The following is a 16,656-nucleotide window of genomic DNA, read 5'->3' on the forward strand; positions in this document are numbered from 1 at the left end:
GCTGATCCACATCATGAGTCGAATCAAATCAAAACCACAATGAGTCACCACTTCACACCCACTAGGAAGATGATAATCAAAGAGTCAGATAACAAGTGTTGGTGATACCGTAGAGAAATTAGAACCCCCACACCCTGCTGGTAGGAATAGAAAATGGTGCAGCCACTTTGGGAAACAGCCTGGTACTTCCTCAAATGCTTAAAGTAGAATTACCATAAGAACCAGCAATTATACTCCTAGGTATGTACTAAAAAGAAATGAAAACAAATGTCTACATAAAAATCTGTATATGAATGTTTACAGCAGCCCTATTCATAATAGCTAAAAAGTGGAAGAAACTCAAGTGGCTATCAACGAATAAATAAATTTTAAAAATCCGTTATATCCATACAACAAAATATTATTTGTGCATAAAAAGGAATGAAGTACTGATATCTGTTACAGTGTGAATGATCCTTGAAACATTATGCAAAGTAAAAGAATCCAGCCACAAGAGACCACATGTCAAATGATTCTTTTTATATAAAATGTCCAGGAAAGGCAAATCTATACAGACAAAAAGTAGATTCGTGGTTGCTTAGGGATTGGGGTTGGGGGGGGGTGGGTAATAGCTAAAAGGTATGTGGGAGGTTTCTTTGAGATGATGAAAGTATTCTACAATTGACTGTGCTGATAGCTGCACATATCTATATACTAAAAGTCACTGAATGCTACTTTAAATGGTGAATTGTATGATATATGAATTATATCTCAATAAAGTTTTTTTTTTTTAAAGGTGTTTGCAGAAGTTCAGTGCTTTTCAGATGAGGCTATGAACATATTCTCAAGAATTATATGCAGTCTAGTGTAACAAACACTGCGTTGGCCACCAGGACACACATAACCTAAGCAGCCGAAGGTTGTGCATGCTCTGTGCCGAATGCTATGCAGCTAATGAAGTGCTGCAAGATGTCTTCAGGACCCTGGAACGCTACATCTTTGCCTTGATGGCCTTGCTGCATCTCTTCCCTCTGGGTCAGAAGCCATCAGAAGGGAGATTCTAAAAAGGACCTGGCTATGGAGCGATATACTAGGCTGCTTTCTGAATGGAGTGAGAGCAAGGAAAACGCACGTGTATTGAGCATCTACTATCTACTATCTACGATTTAAAGCCAGTAAGCAGTAAAGCTGCCATTACATTCCTTTTGTTGGAAAGTTCTCATAGTCTGGGATACCAATCCTTTTTGTGTCCCACATGTCAGGTGCTTTGGTATATGTGAGGAAGCTACATGCAGTATCTGGCATGATGCCTGGAATAGAGGAAGTGCTTGATAAACATTTATTGAGTAAACATTTGAGCCAATGTTAGCTGTAAGGCTGCCGTTACACAGAAGACTCATTAAAATTGATATTTTAAAGAGCTTACATATAAATTCTTTAGGTAGATTTGTGATAAACAATGAAAAAAGATTGAACAAAAACAGTATCCTGCTTATTGAACACTTTAAGTCTAAATTAAATATGCCTACATAGTTCTGATAGTCTAAGGTAGAGAATGCAGATAATTCACTGATTGGCACTATAGTCAGAAAATACAGATGCAGATGGCAGATGATTCCCTTATCGCAAAGTGTGGGAATGGGGAACAAGGGAACATGCACTGAATGGATTTAAAAACTGTTGACGGTGGCCAGGCATGGTGGCTCATGCCTGTAATCCCAGCACTTTAGGAGGCCAAGGTGGGCGGATCACCTGAGGTCGGGAGTTCAAGAACAGACTGGCCAACATGGTGAAACCCGTCTCTACCTAAAAATACAAAATTAGCCAAGCGTGGAGGCAGTCGCCTGTAATCCCAGTTACTCAGGAGGCTAAGGCAGGAGAATTGCTTGAATCCAGGAGGTGGAGGTTGCAGTGAGCTGAGACTGCACCACTGCACTTCAGCCTGGGCAACAAGAGCAAAACTCCGTTTCAAAAATAAATAAATAAAAATAAATAAAGAAACTACTGATGCCCGTGGGCGAGACCAAAGGTAATAAAAGCTAACCTCTGAGCTATGATCCAAATGAATTCATCAGAAGGGAAAATAGGCTTCGGAGAGCATCAAGCAATACCTTCTACCCAGGCAAAGGATGTGCTGGTGGTTCCAAAGTCTGCCCAGGTGGGCAACTGTCAAGACAAATCACCAAGCCCCAGATGTGGCTCTGTAAAAGTGGCTCCTGGGTGGCCACGAGTGAACAGCACGTTCAGATGCACACACTGTGGTGGCTTCCAGAACTGATGAAATGGATCTGTTCAAACCCGATTGAAACTGCGTTTTCCTCACTTTTCTGTAGAGGGGTTCTGATACATCATAGCTAAGCATAAAAGTGACAGATGCATTGATGGCCCTCATCATTCGGTGGCAGGAAGGAAAAGGACCTTCACAAGCACCCAGCCCAGCATTTCCCCAAATGTTAAATACGTCCCACTGGCGGGACAGGGAACCACATGGGTGTTTTCGTTTCCTAGGATTGCAGAAACTAACAAACCGGGTGGTTTAAAACAACAGGAATTTATTCTGCCATAGTTCTGGAGCCTACCAGTCTGAAATCAAGGTGTCCACAGGGCCAGGCTCCCTCTCAGCACTCTAGGGGAGAATCCCTCCTGGCCTCTCTCTGGCCTCCCCTGGTGGCCAACAATCTTTGGAGTTCCTTGGCTGGAGACAGCGCTCCAATCTCTGCCTCCACTCTGGTGTTTTCCCTGCGTGTCACGATCTGTGTGCAAATTTCCTTCCTCTTCTAAGGACATCAGTCATGGGATTAGAGCCCTAATTCAGTATGACTTCCCTTTCACTTGATTACATCTGCAAAGATCCTATTTCCAAATAAGATCCCATTTCCAAAAAGGGTTCCAGATACCTGAGAATTTGAACATATACAATTCAGCCTACGACAACCAGTAAATGTTTTTTATTGTCATGTATTTCATGTACATCCACGACATATAATTAGCATATCAAACAAAATGATTTCATTGATACAGTATGATTGCTTAAGCTGATTAATGGCTAAGATTAAAAGACATGAGTTAATGTAAAGGAATATCTTGAGTAGATAGTTCTATAAGTCTTTCTCAGACACAGTAGAAATTGTGAAGGTGGTAAATTAATATTTGGAATGCATTGAGCTAGCCCCAACCTACCTCTTCAGGCAGGGTGTTGTCTAGAAAAGAAACTATGGTAGATAACTGAGTCTTTTATTTGAAAGCTTCCCCAAAGAGATTTTACAATCTCCTTTAGAGTGAGGCCATTGTGCTATGAATCTCACTGCCTAAAAGTTCCTCCTTACATCTAGCCTCAATCCTTCTTGCTTCAGTTAAAACACATGACTGCTGGACATATACCCTTTACACTATCCAACATGTTAGGTCACCTCAACATCCAACGTGAGGCAGATGAATTCTAGGTATGCAGAACTTCTAGGAGCTTAAGAATTTAATTGAACTGTGACATATGTTTGTTACCTAAATCCAATATTTAAAGTCAGTAAAAAGAAAGGACCAAGTCTGTATCTGGAGAGGGAGCCCCCACTTTTCAAGCACTTTTGTGGCTGACTGGTGAGCAAACACCAGATGGGGCCAGCCGACCTGCTGGAGGATCTAACTCCGCACACAGACTCCCGGCAGACCATAGGGCTCACAGGTGAAGGCATTCAAGGTCTTTTCCTCTTGTGTCTGTACAAAATCCTTTTCCATCTGAAAGAAGCTGTCTTGTCACCCTGGCACTGCTCATCAACAAGAGGTTCCAACCCAGCCTTTGTGAGGCCATTTAATTGCGGTGGAGAATGCCAGCTAAACAAAGCAAGGTCAATGAGTGGCTTTTTACTCACTTCTGTAACCCTCTGCGTCCAGCCAAGAGACTAATGTTGCCATTTATGAATCATTAAATCTTTTCCTCCAGAAAAAAGAATAATCTGCCTTTTGCACAGTCACAAGAGCATGCTTAAATAGAAAGGAAAACGCACACGTGGCCCGATCAAAGAAATCTGCCACATTTTCAAAGTTTGGTGTCCTGGGAGCTTTCAGGACAGACTGATGGTCCTTTTTCACCATCACTAAACCTGCTTGTGGACTATGGTTCCCTCCAGCCACTGTGTATAAAGCCTGCCTATTAGTGAGGCCAAAGAACACTCTAGAACCATGTAAACCCACTCAAGCCTCAAGGCATACCTGTTTGCATATGAACCTGAACTGTGCCTAAGCCTTCCAGTTTAGGGAACAAAGCTTCAGGGTTCTGAGTCCAGAGTGTGTGGATTCCTCCCTTGCTCCCTGATCCCTGCTGAAGCCTGGGGTGGAGATAGGGTTAGGTAATGCCCCTGCATCCATGGCTTCCAGGACACCCGGGTGCAGCCCATTTCTGCTACAGCCCTGGAGGGTCAGGTGTGACCCCCTGGAATGTAGAGAACCTCCAAAGAGAGGAGCAGAAAGAGGAAGAGGTGCAGGAGAAAGCCACGAGCCAGAGAGAGAAAGAGAAAGTCCCAAAACAGAGCGGCAGGGAGGGGAAAACGGACCTTATTTATAAAACTACAGATGCTCCTGACCGAGTGTCAGCTCTCCTCACTTAGGACACAAGGCTTAACTGCTTACAGCCCAGTGGGCTCGGACTATAGATTTTATTTTTAAAAATTAAACTGGCATTTTACTTGGATTCACTAACCAAATGAAGTCCTGAAACACAGCAATTCCACTATGCAAAATTATTCTCACATAATACCTATTAAGGCAATAAAAGCCACAACATCTAGTCTCAGACACTATTTGTCATCTCTAAACAGTTCTGTCTGTTTGTCTCTCTCTCTCTCTCTCACCCCCCACTTCCCACATCAGTCTTCCCAGTTGAGGGAGCAGCTGCAGAGTGAGCCCTTTCCACCATCAGCACGGCCACCTTCCTCCAGACTGGGAGCCCTGCCCCGGCCTTGCTCAGAATCGATCGCCTGACCCCGTTGCCGGTCTGCCCAGCCCTGCCGGCCCCCACATCCTGCCCAGGCTATGGTCAGTGTCCTGTGGCCTCCGCGTGTGAACAGTTTGGTTCGGCTTGCTGACAGAGATGGCAGCATCAGAGATTCCTAGCCCTGAAACCCAGATCAGAAAAGGCAGCAGTGCAGTTCGCAGATGTGTAGAGCTGTGGAGCAGCTACCCCTCTTTGCTTAGCCAGGTGCCATCACCTAGACAGTACAGGAAAAGGAGACCTGCGAGGAGAGGGGCAGGAGGGAGAAGGCGCAGGAAGCAGTAGCAGGTGCTCGTGCCAGCTGCACCTCTTTTACTCAGAGCCCAGACACAGGTGCTTCGGTGCCTACCTTGGTGGTTGTGTCTCTGCCACCCGGCAGCCTCTCCCGCTCTCCTCTGGGGGACTGCCAGTTTCCAGCACGTGCTTGGTGCTGTGGGATGCAGAGGGGCCTTCTGCTGTGAATCTCTAAGGGACTTCCTGGTGACCGAAACCCAAAGGTTTCCTCCCCTGCATGCAGCCTTTCACTGAGGCTCCTGTGGAGGTTTGCAGATTTTCTCTTCTCAAACTCAGTCCCGCCCCTTGTTCTTGCAGATAAGGGAGTTTTCCCTTAGGGCCCTCTGTGGCCTCCTGGCCCAGCCTTTCTGGTTCAAAGGGCACAGGGCCATACTACCTATGAGGCCAAGCATTTCATTCGCTTCAATTAAATTTTCCATTAACTTGGTCTCTGGCCAGTATGGATTTTCTAGCTAAGGTTGTCTCTCCAGTTCAGATCACTCAGCCTTGAGAATCAACCTTATGACTCCCCTCTGGTCCATTTAAGTACATTTCTATTTTTTCTCCCTTAATGAGATGCGCAGCAACCAACCATAATTTTAATGCCTGACACCTGAACTTCTAACAATCTCTCAGATGTCTCTGGTTTGCCTAAGACTTTGTTCTAAGCCTAGGGGTTGATTTCCTCCTTTGGAAATTTTGACCAAAGGCATTTTTGACCAAAGTCATCTGTTTGGGATAATGAATGGCCTTTCTGTCCTCTTGGGAGGAGAGCAGGTTCCATACCACCCTCCATATGATCTTGCAGCTTTGCCAAACCTCCATGCCAAGCTTATGAGAATTCCCAAGAGCTGGGGGAGGTGAAGTGGGTGAGACTTCCTGTGGTCACGCTGTTTCCTCCACAGCCCCCACACTTTTTTGGTCTTTCATAGAACCTTGGTGAAATTAAAAGTGGTCCTTAATCAGGAAAATGCTGAAGTTCCTGGAATAGAGGACACCTTGTAAGTTTCCTTTCTAAATGGACATCTTGACTTTGAGAGAGGTTCACAGCACTCCTAGCATTGCTCACTCTGGTGGAGCAAGTTGCTGTGCTGTGAGATGCTCTGTAAAGGGACCCATCTGGCAACAAACCAACAGCTCATGGGAAACTGAGTCCTGCTGACAACCATGTGAAAAAGCTGGAAAAGTGGATCCTGCCCTAGTTGAGGTTTGAGATGCAGTCTTGTGAGAGATTCAGAACCAGAAGGCCTGTGAGGCTGCACCTGGGCCTCTGACCCACAGAAGGTGTGAAACCATAAATGTTATTTTAAGCCCCTAAGGGTTGGGGGTAATTTACGACACAGCAAAAGATAACTAATGTGGACAGAAAAAGGGAAGCTGTTTCATTCCTCTTGATTCTGCATGTCCAGATTGGAAGTTGTCATTATTAACTCAGCAGTAGCTAGGATAGATCTGGTGCAGAGTATCTGCCCACTTCTCTGCCAGGGAGTTTATGTTTGTTTGTTGTAGTTTTTTTCAGCAAAGGGTTTGTTGCTTATGAATGAAACCCAGAAAGCACCACTGTTAGGAGAGAGTTCATGAAGTTCATCTTAGAAGCCTACTGGTTTCCTAAGCTGCTTCAGCTCCTCTTGGCATGGTTTGCCATTCTAACCCTAGTTCTCATGCATGGACAACAGATAACGGCGTGAGTAGCCTGTAGATAGTAGTACCTTAGGGTCCGCCACAGGGGCTCAGGGTTGCGGTCCAGGAGAATAACCAAAAGGGGTCTCTAATACAACCTGTGCAGGTCCTAGAGGCCTTGAATGGCTACATCTCATATACCCTGCCCCTTTGTTTCCATCAGTCCTTGTGCTTCCACTGTTCTGAGGGGTAAATCAGAGAACTTGGTTTCCAACCCCTTGGATCTACTTAGATGCCTGGCCCATCTCCCAGACCTACTCTTCTGTCAGAGGCAGGAGCCTCTTTGGACAGGCTCACCAGAAACACAGAACATCTTCTGTAGCGGACACAGACACAACTGTTTGACAGAGAGGCCGGGGGACCCCCTGCCATCTGGCCAGCTCTAATGGCTCATGGAGAATCGAGGAGTGGGGGAGCCACATGAAGGACTAGTTCGCCTCACGGAACACAGGAGATTTCCAGTAGATTTTGTTATTTGAGGAGTGGGCATAGGGTAGAGGTAGGGGTGTCTTTCAGAGGATTCCTGGGGTCAGCCTTCTAGGAAGAAGGAGTCCATTCGGCCTCTTTTTTTCAGGCTCTTTATCTCCTCCACACCGCCAAACAGTAGAAAGCCTGCAAGGGGTTCACCACTAGCATCATTCTGCTCCTCAAGTCTCACGTGATGGCATCTTTAATCCACAAAATAATTTGTGATTTAGACAAGAAGAGTGTTCACTTCTTTTTTTTGTTTGTTTGAATACAGTTACTTTCTACCAAAATTTTATCAAAGGGATCAACATGACTCAATATTACATTAGTTCATACTGAAGATACCTTGGGCAATTAAAACAACTTAATTGGAACATTCATTCATTGGTTAATAGTTATTGAGTAAATAACTTCCTCAGTATCTACAGGACATGAAAGAGGACCTGAGCCTTACAATGCAAAGGGATCCAATCAATTGCTGGACATAGTAGAGAATCCATTTTAAATTCTGTGAAATGCAGGCTTTTCTCTGGAGGCCCTTTCTTTACAAAAGAGATTATATTTTCCCTTTTATTTCAATATTTTAAAATATGTACAGATATCATAATTTAATGAAAGATATCACTGAAAATATAATAAAGCTTTTCCTAAATGAATTTACATAAGCACATGGGAATAATTAGGATGAGGAATCCTGCCCTGGAGAACACTCCCTATTCCACGGTGTCAGGGTTCTAGCTCGGCCTCTATGGCCCTAAGTGTCGGGAAAAATATGAAGGCTTTTGTATTTTCTACAAAACTTGTGGACACTTTTTAGTTTTGTTGTTGTTGTTGTTGTTGTTGTTGTTGTTTTTGAAAAGGAATCATGCTCTGTCACCTAGGCTGGAGTGCAGTGGCATGATCTTGGCTCACTGCAACCTCCACCTCTGGGGTTCAAGCGATTCTCCTGCCTCAGCCTCCCGAGTAACTAGGATTACAGGCAACCACCACCACACCCGGCCAAGTTTTGTATTTTTAGTAGAGACAGGGTTTCACCATGTTGGCCAGGCTGGTCTCGAACTCCTGGCCTCAAGCAATCCACCCACCTCAGTCTCCCAAAGTGCTGGGATTATAGGCGTGAGCCACCGTGCTCGGCCTGGACACTCTTTTTCAAAGTTTTCATCAAAACCTTCTGCAAGTATTCTTAAGATCAGAGCTTGTCAATAGTTTATTCTCCTTCCAGATGACCCCCTTTCCAGTGCTCAGCTTGAGAATGAGACAGCTCATTTGTCCATGTGGCCCTTGGCTGTGACAGAACAAATACAGCTCCACAATGTTCCAGTCGTGTGGCCTGCAGTGGGACACAAGCAGGTGCAAAGGCATCCGCAGGAATGCACCTCCCTTCATTCCTTTCCTTTCTTTCTGTTTTTGAGGGAGGGGGGATTCCAGCTCTGTTTTTTTTTCTTTATTTTTTTTTATTGTGGTAAAATACATATCACATAAAATCTTGACTAGACACAGTGGCTCACTCCTGTAATCCCAGCACTGTGAGAGGCTGAGGCAGGTGAATTGCTTGAGGTGAGGAGTTCGAGACCAGCCTGACCAACACGGCAAAACCCCGTCTCTACTAAAAATACAAAAATTAGCCAGGTGCGTTGGCGGGTGCCTGTAATCCCAGCTACTTGGGAGGCTAAGGCAGAAGAATCACTTGAACCCTGGAGGCGGAGGTTGCAGTGAGCCGAGATCATGCCACTGCACTCCAGCCTAGGTGACAGAGCGAGACCTTGTCTCAAAAAAATAAATAAATAAATTACCATCTTTACCATTTCTAAGCGTACAGCTCAGTGATATTAAATACATTCAAAATGTATTTATCTATCTCCATAACTCGTCTTGTAAAACTGAAACTCTATACCCATTAATCAAGAACTCCCCCTTTATTTCTTTTCTTTTTCTACCATCATTCCACATATTATTTCAAACACCAGATCAAACTCTGCCACTGTCTGGTGGAGTAGGCTACTCGCGTGGGTTTTGTAGAAATGAGGAAGTTCTCCAGGCAGCTGGAATGATGGGCTCTGCCTGCCCCGTGGTTGTCATCCAGCTCCGATGTAGCCAGAGCACAAGGACATGGGGAAAACATCCCGTGTGGGAAAGGCAGGAAACCCAGGAGGAGAAGAGAATTGATCTTCCTAGAGTGTAGTTTCCTCCTTGATTTTGCTAAATGAGGGCTGGGGTTTGTCGTGTTCTTTCACATCTTTGCTAGAAGCAACACAGGTGTACCACAAGCCCCTTGTGGACATCTATTGTGTGCAGTCAGCCCTCTGAGCTGAGGAACAGGGACGCACACCCCACCCAGCCAGTGCTGGATAACAGGCCTTATGGACAGCAGGACTGGAGAGGAAAAGCAAACGGCCAGGGATGAGAAGACCTGCTCTCAGTTTCCTCCCCGCTGCTATCTTGTTGTGTGTGTGGCTCTGAACAAGTGACCTGGGCCCTGTGCACCTCACTGCATTACAAACGGGGGAGCTCAGTACTATCTGCCAACTGACTAAATGGATGGGTCCATGTAGTGAAACTCATGCCTCTTGATGAACCCTGCTCCCTTTTAAAAATAAATGATCTTTCGTAAAGATAGACATTCTCCATATATTCTCTGTAATGTTATTCTATTAGATAAATGTGTTGTTGGATAGGAAGCAGGTTTGATTTCTCAATGCTGAGTGTATAGGTTCAACCGTAACGGAACACTGTGAGTGACTATTACTGGGAGGGTGTTCTGGTGCCTGCTCAAAGACCACCAGCCAAGGAAGGAAACAGTAAGCCTCAGGAATAAATGTCCGTTCTCATCTTCCACCCCCTGCCATCTGTATATCAAAGAAGCTACTCAGCAAAAGTAAACAATCTGTCCCCATTATGCTAAACCTTCAAAAGGCAGGAAACCAGCTACTAAATTAGATCTTGCAGAAGAGTTCAACTCTCACATTTGTGGTTTCCAAAGATCTCCTACTCTTGGTGAGCAGACAATTTGTTCTGTTGTGTTGCATAGAATTCAAGTCAGTAGGTATTTACTGCGTATTTGCTGTGTTTCAGGCTCTGCTGGGGACCCCCAGGTCTATCTAGCAGGAAGATGAGATCTGGACGCAGAGTCCTGCAATATAAAGCAGAATCAAATGCCATTGTGGACGTGGAAATAAAGATCTGGGGAGAAGAGAGGGATATCTTCTTGGGATTGGGGAAGGTTTAAAAGGCACCAGAGACAACGCTTCAGGTGCTTGCTGGCATGGGGAGAAATCTGTCTGTTTGTCATCATTCTTTCCTATCTTTCACCCTCTTCCCCAGATATGCAAGCCTTGTCTTTCTCCCCTGGATTTATACAAGTGCCACCTCGATCCAACCACTCTGCCCTTCATGCCCTTCTCTTCCTTTCCAGCCCACAAAACACCTCCACTCGACACTGGATCATCTTCAGGGGCAATACTTATAGCAGAGAAGAACCATCTTAGCACAGACAGACTTACTGTACTGAAAACTTGGAATAAGTTTCTCTGTGTGAGCCGGACTCTGCCGGCCCACCCACACTCTATCACTCAGGGTGTGGCCCCCACCCTATCAGCTGCACCAATATCAGCAGCACCAGTATCACTTGGGCACCTGTTAAAAGGCAGACTGTCTTGTGGAACAATAGACAATGCAGGCTTGTAATGGTGAGCAGTTGGGAGGGAAGAGGAGAATTATGTAATGGGTACAATGTACATTATTTGGGTGATGGGTGCCCTAAAAGCCCTACCTTCAGCACTACCCCACAAACTTGTACAAATAAAAAATTGAATTTAGCTTAATTAATTTTTTTTAAAAAAGAAATGCAGGCTTTCAGGCCCCACCCCAGCTTTGCTGAACCAAAATCTGAATTTTAGCAACATACTCAGGTGGTTTCTGCACATTAAAGTTTGAGAAGCACTGGCTAAAGCATATTTATGCTTGGGTCTTTTTAAATTTTAACACTCAAAGGCAAGATAACATTTTCCCCGTGGTCATCTCATGACTTCTGACAGAGCCACCAATGTTATCAAATCCGTCTTTCTGCCTCCATTCTCCTAAAACACCCAGGGAGCTGCGTTACTTCCTCGAACACAAACCACCTCCAGATGTCAGCTAACAGAATTGGAGGGAAATAACTAAGTTCCTGGTCTCAGGCCAAGAACTCTAACCTCCAGGCTGAATTCAGGCAGCGGAGAAGCCTGAAGGCTGATTTTCCCTAAGCACAGGAAAAATATCATTTGAAAAGGGAGTTTATAACTTTGGGAGGCCGAAGCGGGCAGATCACCTGAGGTCAGGAGTTCAAGACCAGCCTGGGCAACATGTCGAAATCCCTTCTCCACTAAAAATAGAAAAATTAGCCAGGTGTGGTGGTGCACACCTGTAGTCCCAGCTACTTGGGAGGCTGAGGCTGGAGAATTGATTGAATCCAGGAGGTGGAGGTTGCAGTGAGCTGAGTTCGCACCACTGCACTCCAGCCTGGACAACAGAGCGAGACTCCATCTCCACAAAAAAAAAAAAAAAAAAAAAAAAAAAGCGAGAGTTTATATTTCAAAGGTCTGTGGAAGAGATGTGGAAGAGCCCTCCCTCTTCTTCAAGGGAAGAGGTCTTGCTTCTAATACAGCCACTTTGTCTTGGTGTCCCTACCTTCACCTCTGGGAGGCCCTTGCTAATACTTTGAGGGTAACCTGCCCTCCTGCTGTACAGGGCTGTTCTCTGCCACCTCCAGCCCAGAACTGTCAGCCTGTAAGGGACCAGGGAGAACATCTTGCTCCTACTCTTCCGGGTGGCCAACATTCCCACCAATGACCCTAACAAGTCACACATATTTGTCACCAACAATGGTGAGATCATTATCACCTACCTCCCAAGCAGCCCCTTCAAGTTCTGAGAGGCTTTGACATTTCAAAGCTCTTTACAATGTCAACTCCACCTGACTCCCAAGGGAACTCTCTTCCAAGAGTTCCAGCTGGTTATTTAACTGCCAAGTTCTCTACCTGGGAGAGTGTTCCTTAAATGTATGCTTCTCTAATGTGTCTTCAAAACACCTGGGGATCTGGTGTTTGAAAGTTTGGGAGGGCCACTAAGATTTTTGTCTTTGGTGGGTGATAGCAATGCCCCTGACCAGAGTTTGAGGGACAAGACCTTAGATTTAATTCAATCTACCTTTTACTTATTTAGTCTCAGTTCTGTTCTACAGGACCACAGAGAACAAAGCCACCTGACCTGCTGTCATATACTGGAACATAAAATCATATCTTTCCCAAATCTTCTCTTTTTTTCTACCAAAAACATCCCAGTTCCTTCCATAGTTCCTTAGCTGTCATGGCTTTACATCTTCTTATCATGTAATTAACTGTCTTCTGGAAACGTTCCAGTGAGTGTTGACAAGGCCTTTAGGTGTATGGCACCAATCCTGGAACTCATCAACTTGAACAGAACAGCCCTGGGGCTAAGCAGAACCAGGCATTGTCCTGATTCAGATAAGTCCATGACCTTACAATCCTCTTCGGGAACAATGTGGTCCTATGGATGTACGGAGCCGCGAATAAAAAAAAACCTCCACCCTTCCCTCATACAAATGCATATGCCTTTCTTGTCACAATGGTGAGAAAATGGATGATAAACTAATTCATCCACTAACATACTAGTAACTTGACATGTTATTTAAAGGAACTTTGACAAGGCGATCTTAAAGAGACAATGTCTTACTCTAAAGGCAAACTCCCTAATGGTGTCACTGTAGGGCTCATGACAGACTGGTGGGAAAGACATGTAGGGTGAAGGTATTGCTCAGAGCATACCATGCCATCACTGCTTCCTCCACTTTCCCTAAAGCTCCCTGACAAGCAACATTCACAGCACTCAGCTCTGCTGAGAAATTAGTGCCACAAGGTTGGATAATTTAGAGCAATTTGTTTTTTCAAAGTAGTTATGAGCCAGGAAAGGGCTCAAGAGAACAACTGGGGTCATTACTTCCAAGCCAGCTGACTGGGAGGAAAACCAGCTTTCAGATGGAGACATCAGCTTTTAGGAAGGAAGGCTGTCATCCTCCTGGAATAAGATGTTAAAAGGAAACCATTTTAGGTTCAGTTTTAGTTGAACTGCAAGACAATAGATACCATATACCACAATAAAGTGGACACCATGCAGGTCTTGCAAAAAGAGATCGTGGAAAGCCAGTTTTACACCAGTAGATGACCACCCACATCCATCCTGCAAATGAGGTGGTAGAGGTGGAGAAACAGGTTAACTGAAGAGAAATTTTGGAGAAGACGATCCAGTGTATGGCTTCAGTGTGAGCACATGAATAGCTTGAGATCTGTCCTCTGGAGCTTGAGAGACAAGCTCTAAAATATGGCTGTTGGCTGGCAGAACAAAGGAGAGGTGCCTGCAGGGATCAGCCAATACATCCATAGTTTGTTTGGTCACAGGTTGTGTGTTTCTCAAGGACCAGATGTGGGCCATCAGAAGACATAGATCTGCAGCAGGATCATCTTAGATCCTTTCCACAGGGCAGTCTGGAGGCACGAGAGGGCTTCAGCTGAATCTAGAGATTTACCCCCAGAGGCCTTGGACTGTGGAAAGAATTGTAAATGACCAGCTAGAGAAGAGTTGCATTTGTCCATGCCCATGCAAGTGCAGGTGAAGGATGGTAGGGTCACCAAAGAATACATGTAAAAGCCCACAGGATGAAGAATCAGCTTTAAACATCAGCTAGAAGCAGTGAGCACGATGCCAACTCACAGCAAGATTCATCACGTACAAACTCCCCTGCCTCTTGCGTCTCCTCCTTCCCCCATCCACTGTGAAGGGTTCCACTATCAAGGTTAGCGAGCTATGGGAGGAGGTAATAACAAAAAGGGGAAGGTTGGGGGAGAAGCCAACTATGCCCTTCTTTATTGCTGCGGGCAACTGGCCTGAAGCAAGCCTGAGCTGGGTGTGGGGCAGTCATTATGTCTTTGAGTGAAACTGAAAGTTCTGAGGCAGACTTCAAGTTCTAAACTGGTGGCATAGAAGCAAGCTGGCTTCAGTCCCCACCACAGAAAATCAAAAACAAATATATAGCACTGAGAGTATAACCAGAAATATCCCAGAACTCAAATATGAAGAGGAGACAGTGCCTGGGGCCACAGAGAAGTGAAAAAACTCTGAGCAGAGGGTAAGAGAATCTGACTTCCACGTTCATGTCCCTCCCTCCATCTGCTTAGCACCAAGCATGCAGAAAAATTTCTCCTAATTCACTGTTTCTACACTGGAAAAAGTGAGATCGAGGTAGACAACCAGCTTTCACACCATCTTGGTTTCCATGGCAGGAGTCCTGTCCTTGCCTTAATCCGTAAGAAGCATTGACAGTGCCCGAAGGGAGAAATATCCCTGAGGACAGCCAGAGACAAAGCAGGGAGGTAGAACTACCATCCCCAGCCCTGGAAACTCTGCTTAGTTACTTGCCCAAGGGAGATTTCAAATCAACGTGGCTGTTGCACAGTACCACACTGTAAGTTTGTCCCACAGATCTCCTGGGCACAACCCCCTGCCAGCCTTCCCACACTGCTGGGATGTACCTTTTTGGAACCTCCTGCATTTGGAAAGGGCAATGCTTCAATCATTCACTAGAGCTAAGGCAAACCTGGGCTTAAGGTGCCATTTAGAGCCAAAAAACCAAAGACAGTGACCTAGCAGTAAAGAATCTATAAACAAATATATCCAATAAAAGCCAAACAAGCCAGAGAAGACTGAAATAAATATTCCTTCCATGGAAAGACAAAGACATATCCACAAGAAACAACGGCTAACAGGAAACCGTTATCTCCCCAAATGGGCAAGGCAAGGGACCAGAAACTGACCCTAATAAGATGGTAATACGTGAGCTCTCTGACCAAGAATTGAAAATAGTAGTTTTAAGGAAACTCACTGATCTCCAAGATAACGCAGAAAAGCAATTCAGAAATATATCAGAGAAATTTAACAAAGAGATTGAAATAATTTAAAAAATCAAACAAATCTTCAAACTAAGAAATACATTTGCTGAACTAAAAAATTTATTAGAGACTCTCAATAGTGAAGTAGATCAAGCAAAGGAAATAATTAGTGAGCTCGAAGATAGACTATTTGGAAATATAGTCAAAAGAGAAAAAAGGAAAAAGGATGAGAATTAATGGAGATCACTTACAGGATATAGAAAATTACCTCAAAAGACAAAATCCAAGAATTATTAGTGTTCAAGAGGGAGTCAAGCAAGAACAAGGGGTAGGGAGCTCATTCGAATAAATAATGACAGAAAACTTTCCAAAAGATGTGAAGGATCAAATATGCATGTATAGGAAGGGCAGAGAACACCAAACAGATTTTAACAAACAAAACTACCGCAAGGCATATATTATAATCATCACACTCTCCAAGGCCAAGGACAAAGACAGAATCCTAAAAGCAGCAACAAAAAAGAAGCAAATGACATTTGAAGGAACCCCAATTCATTTGGCAACAGACTTCTCAGTGGAAACCATATAGGCCAGGAGGGAATGGAACAGCATTTTCAATGTACTGAAAGAAAAAACAAAACTGTTATCCAAGACTATTGTATCAAGCAGTTATCCTTCAAATATGAAGGGTAAATAAAGTTTCTCCCAGACAAACAAAAGCAGAGAGAATTCACTACCATCATAGGCATCTTACAAGAAATGCTATAGGGAGTTTTTCAATGTGAAAGAAAAAAAACCACTACAGTTACAAAGACTGTTGGTACCATTACGTACACAGACAAACCCAGAACACTCTAATACTGTAATTGCTGTGTATGATCCACTTATAACACTAGTATGAAGCCCAAAAGACAAAGCTATTAAAAGCAATAATAGCTAGAACAATCTCTTAAGAGATAGGTAATATCAAAAGATATAAATAGAGGCAACTAAAAAGTCCAAATGTAGGGGAGATGGAGTTAAACTGTAGGATTGTTTTTTTCATTTTTTCCTTGTTTCTATTCTTGTCTGTGTGATCTAAAATAAGTTGTAATTTCTTTAAAGTAACTTTTTATATCTGTAGCATTTTTTTAGAAGCCTCATGGCAACCACATGTAAAAACCTATAATAGATTCACTAAGAATAAACTTCAATTATCACCCTGACCCGGACATATCAATTATTGACTAGAGAACATTTCATAACCTGAAAGGAGCCAGAAAAGCAAGTATTTGTCATGAATTTCATCTGTAGTCAGGGAAGAACTAGTCTCACAGGATACACTTAGAGGAC

The 16,656-nt window shown here is 44.2% G+C and overlaps 1 protein-coding gene across 6 annotated transcripts in view; it reads right to left on the reverse strand.

Moving 5' to 3' along the window:
- SCML4 (Scm polycomb group protein like 4) overlaps positions 1-16,656 on the reverse strand; it is a 120,529-nt gene that overhangs the window by 22,631 nt on the left and 81,242 nt on the right. Inside the window, exon 1 of one of the 6 annotated variants that reach the window (XM_055260526.2) lies at positions 5,313-5,635. The exons of the other annotated variants lie outside the window; for them this stretch is intronic. The gene's annotated coding sequence lies outside the window, so the exon portion shown is untranslated. Of the gene's footprint in view, positions 1-5,312; positions 5,636-16,656 lie in introns of those variants that run through there. 6 annotated transcript variants of the gene reach the window in all.

The sequence above is a fragment of the Symphalangus syndactylus genome, chromosome 2, assembly GCF_028878055.3.
Source record: "Symphalangus syndactylus isolate Jambi chromosome 2, NHGRI_mSymSyn1-v2.1_pri, whole genome shotgun sequence".
Taxonomy (NCBI): domain Eukaryota; kingdom Metazoa; phylum Chordata; class Mammalia; order Primates; family Hylobatidae; genus Symphalangus; species Symphalangus syndactylus.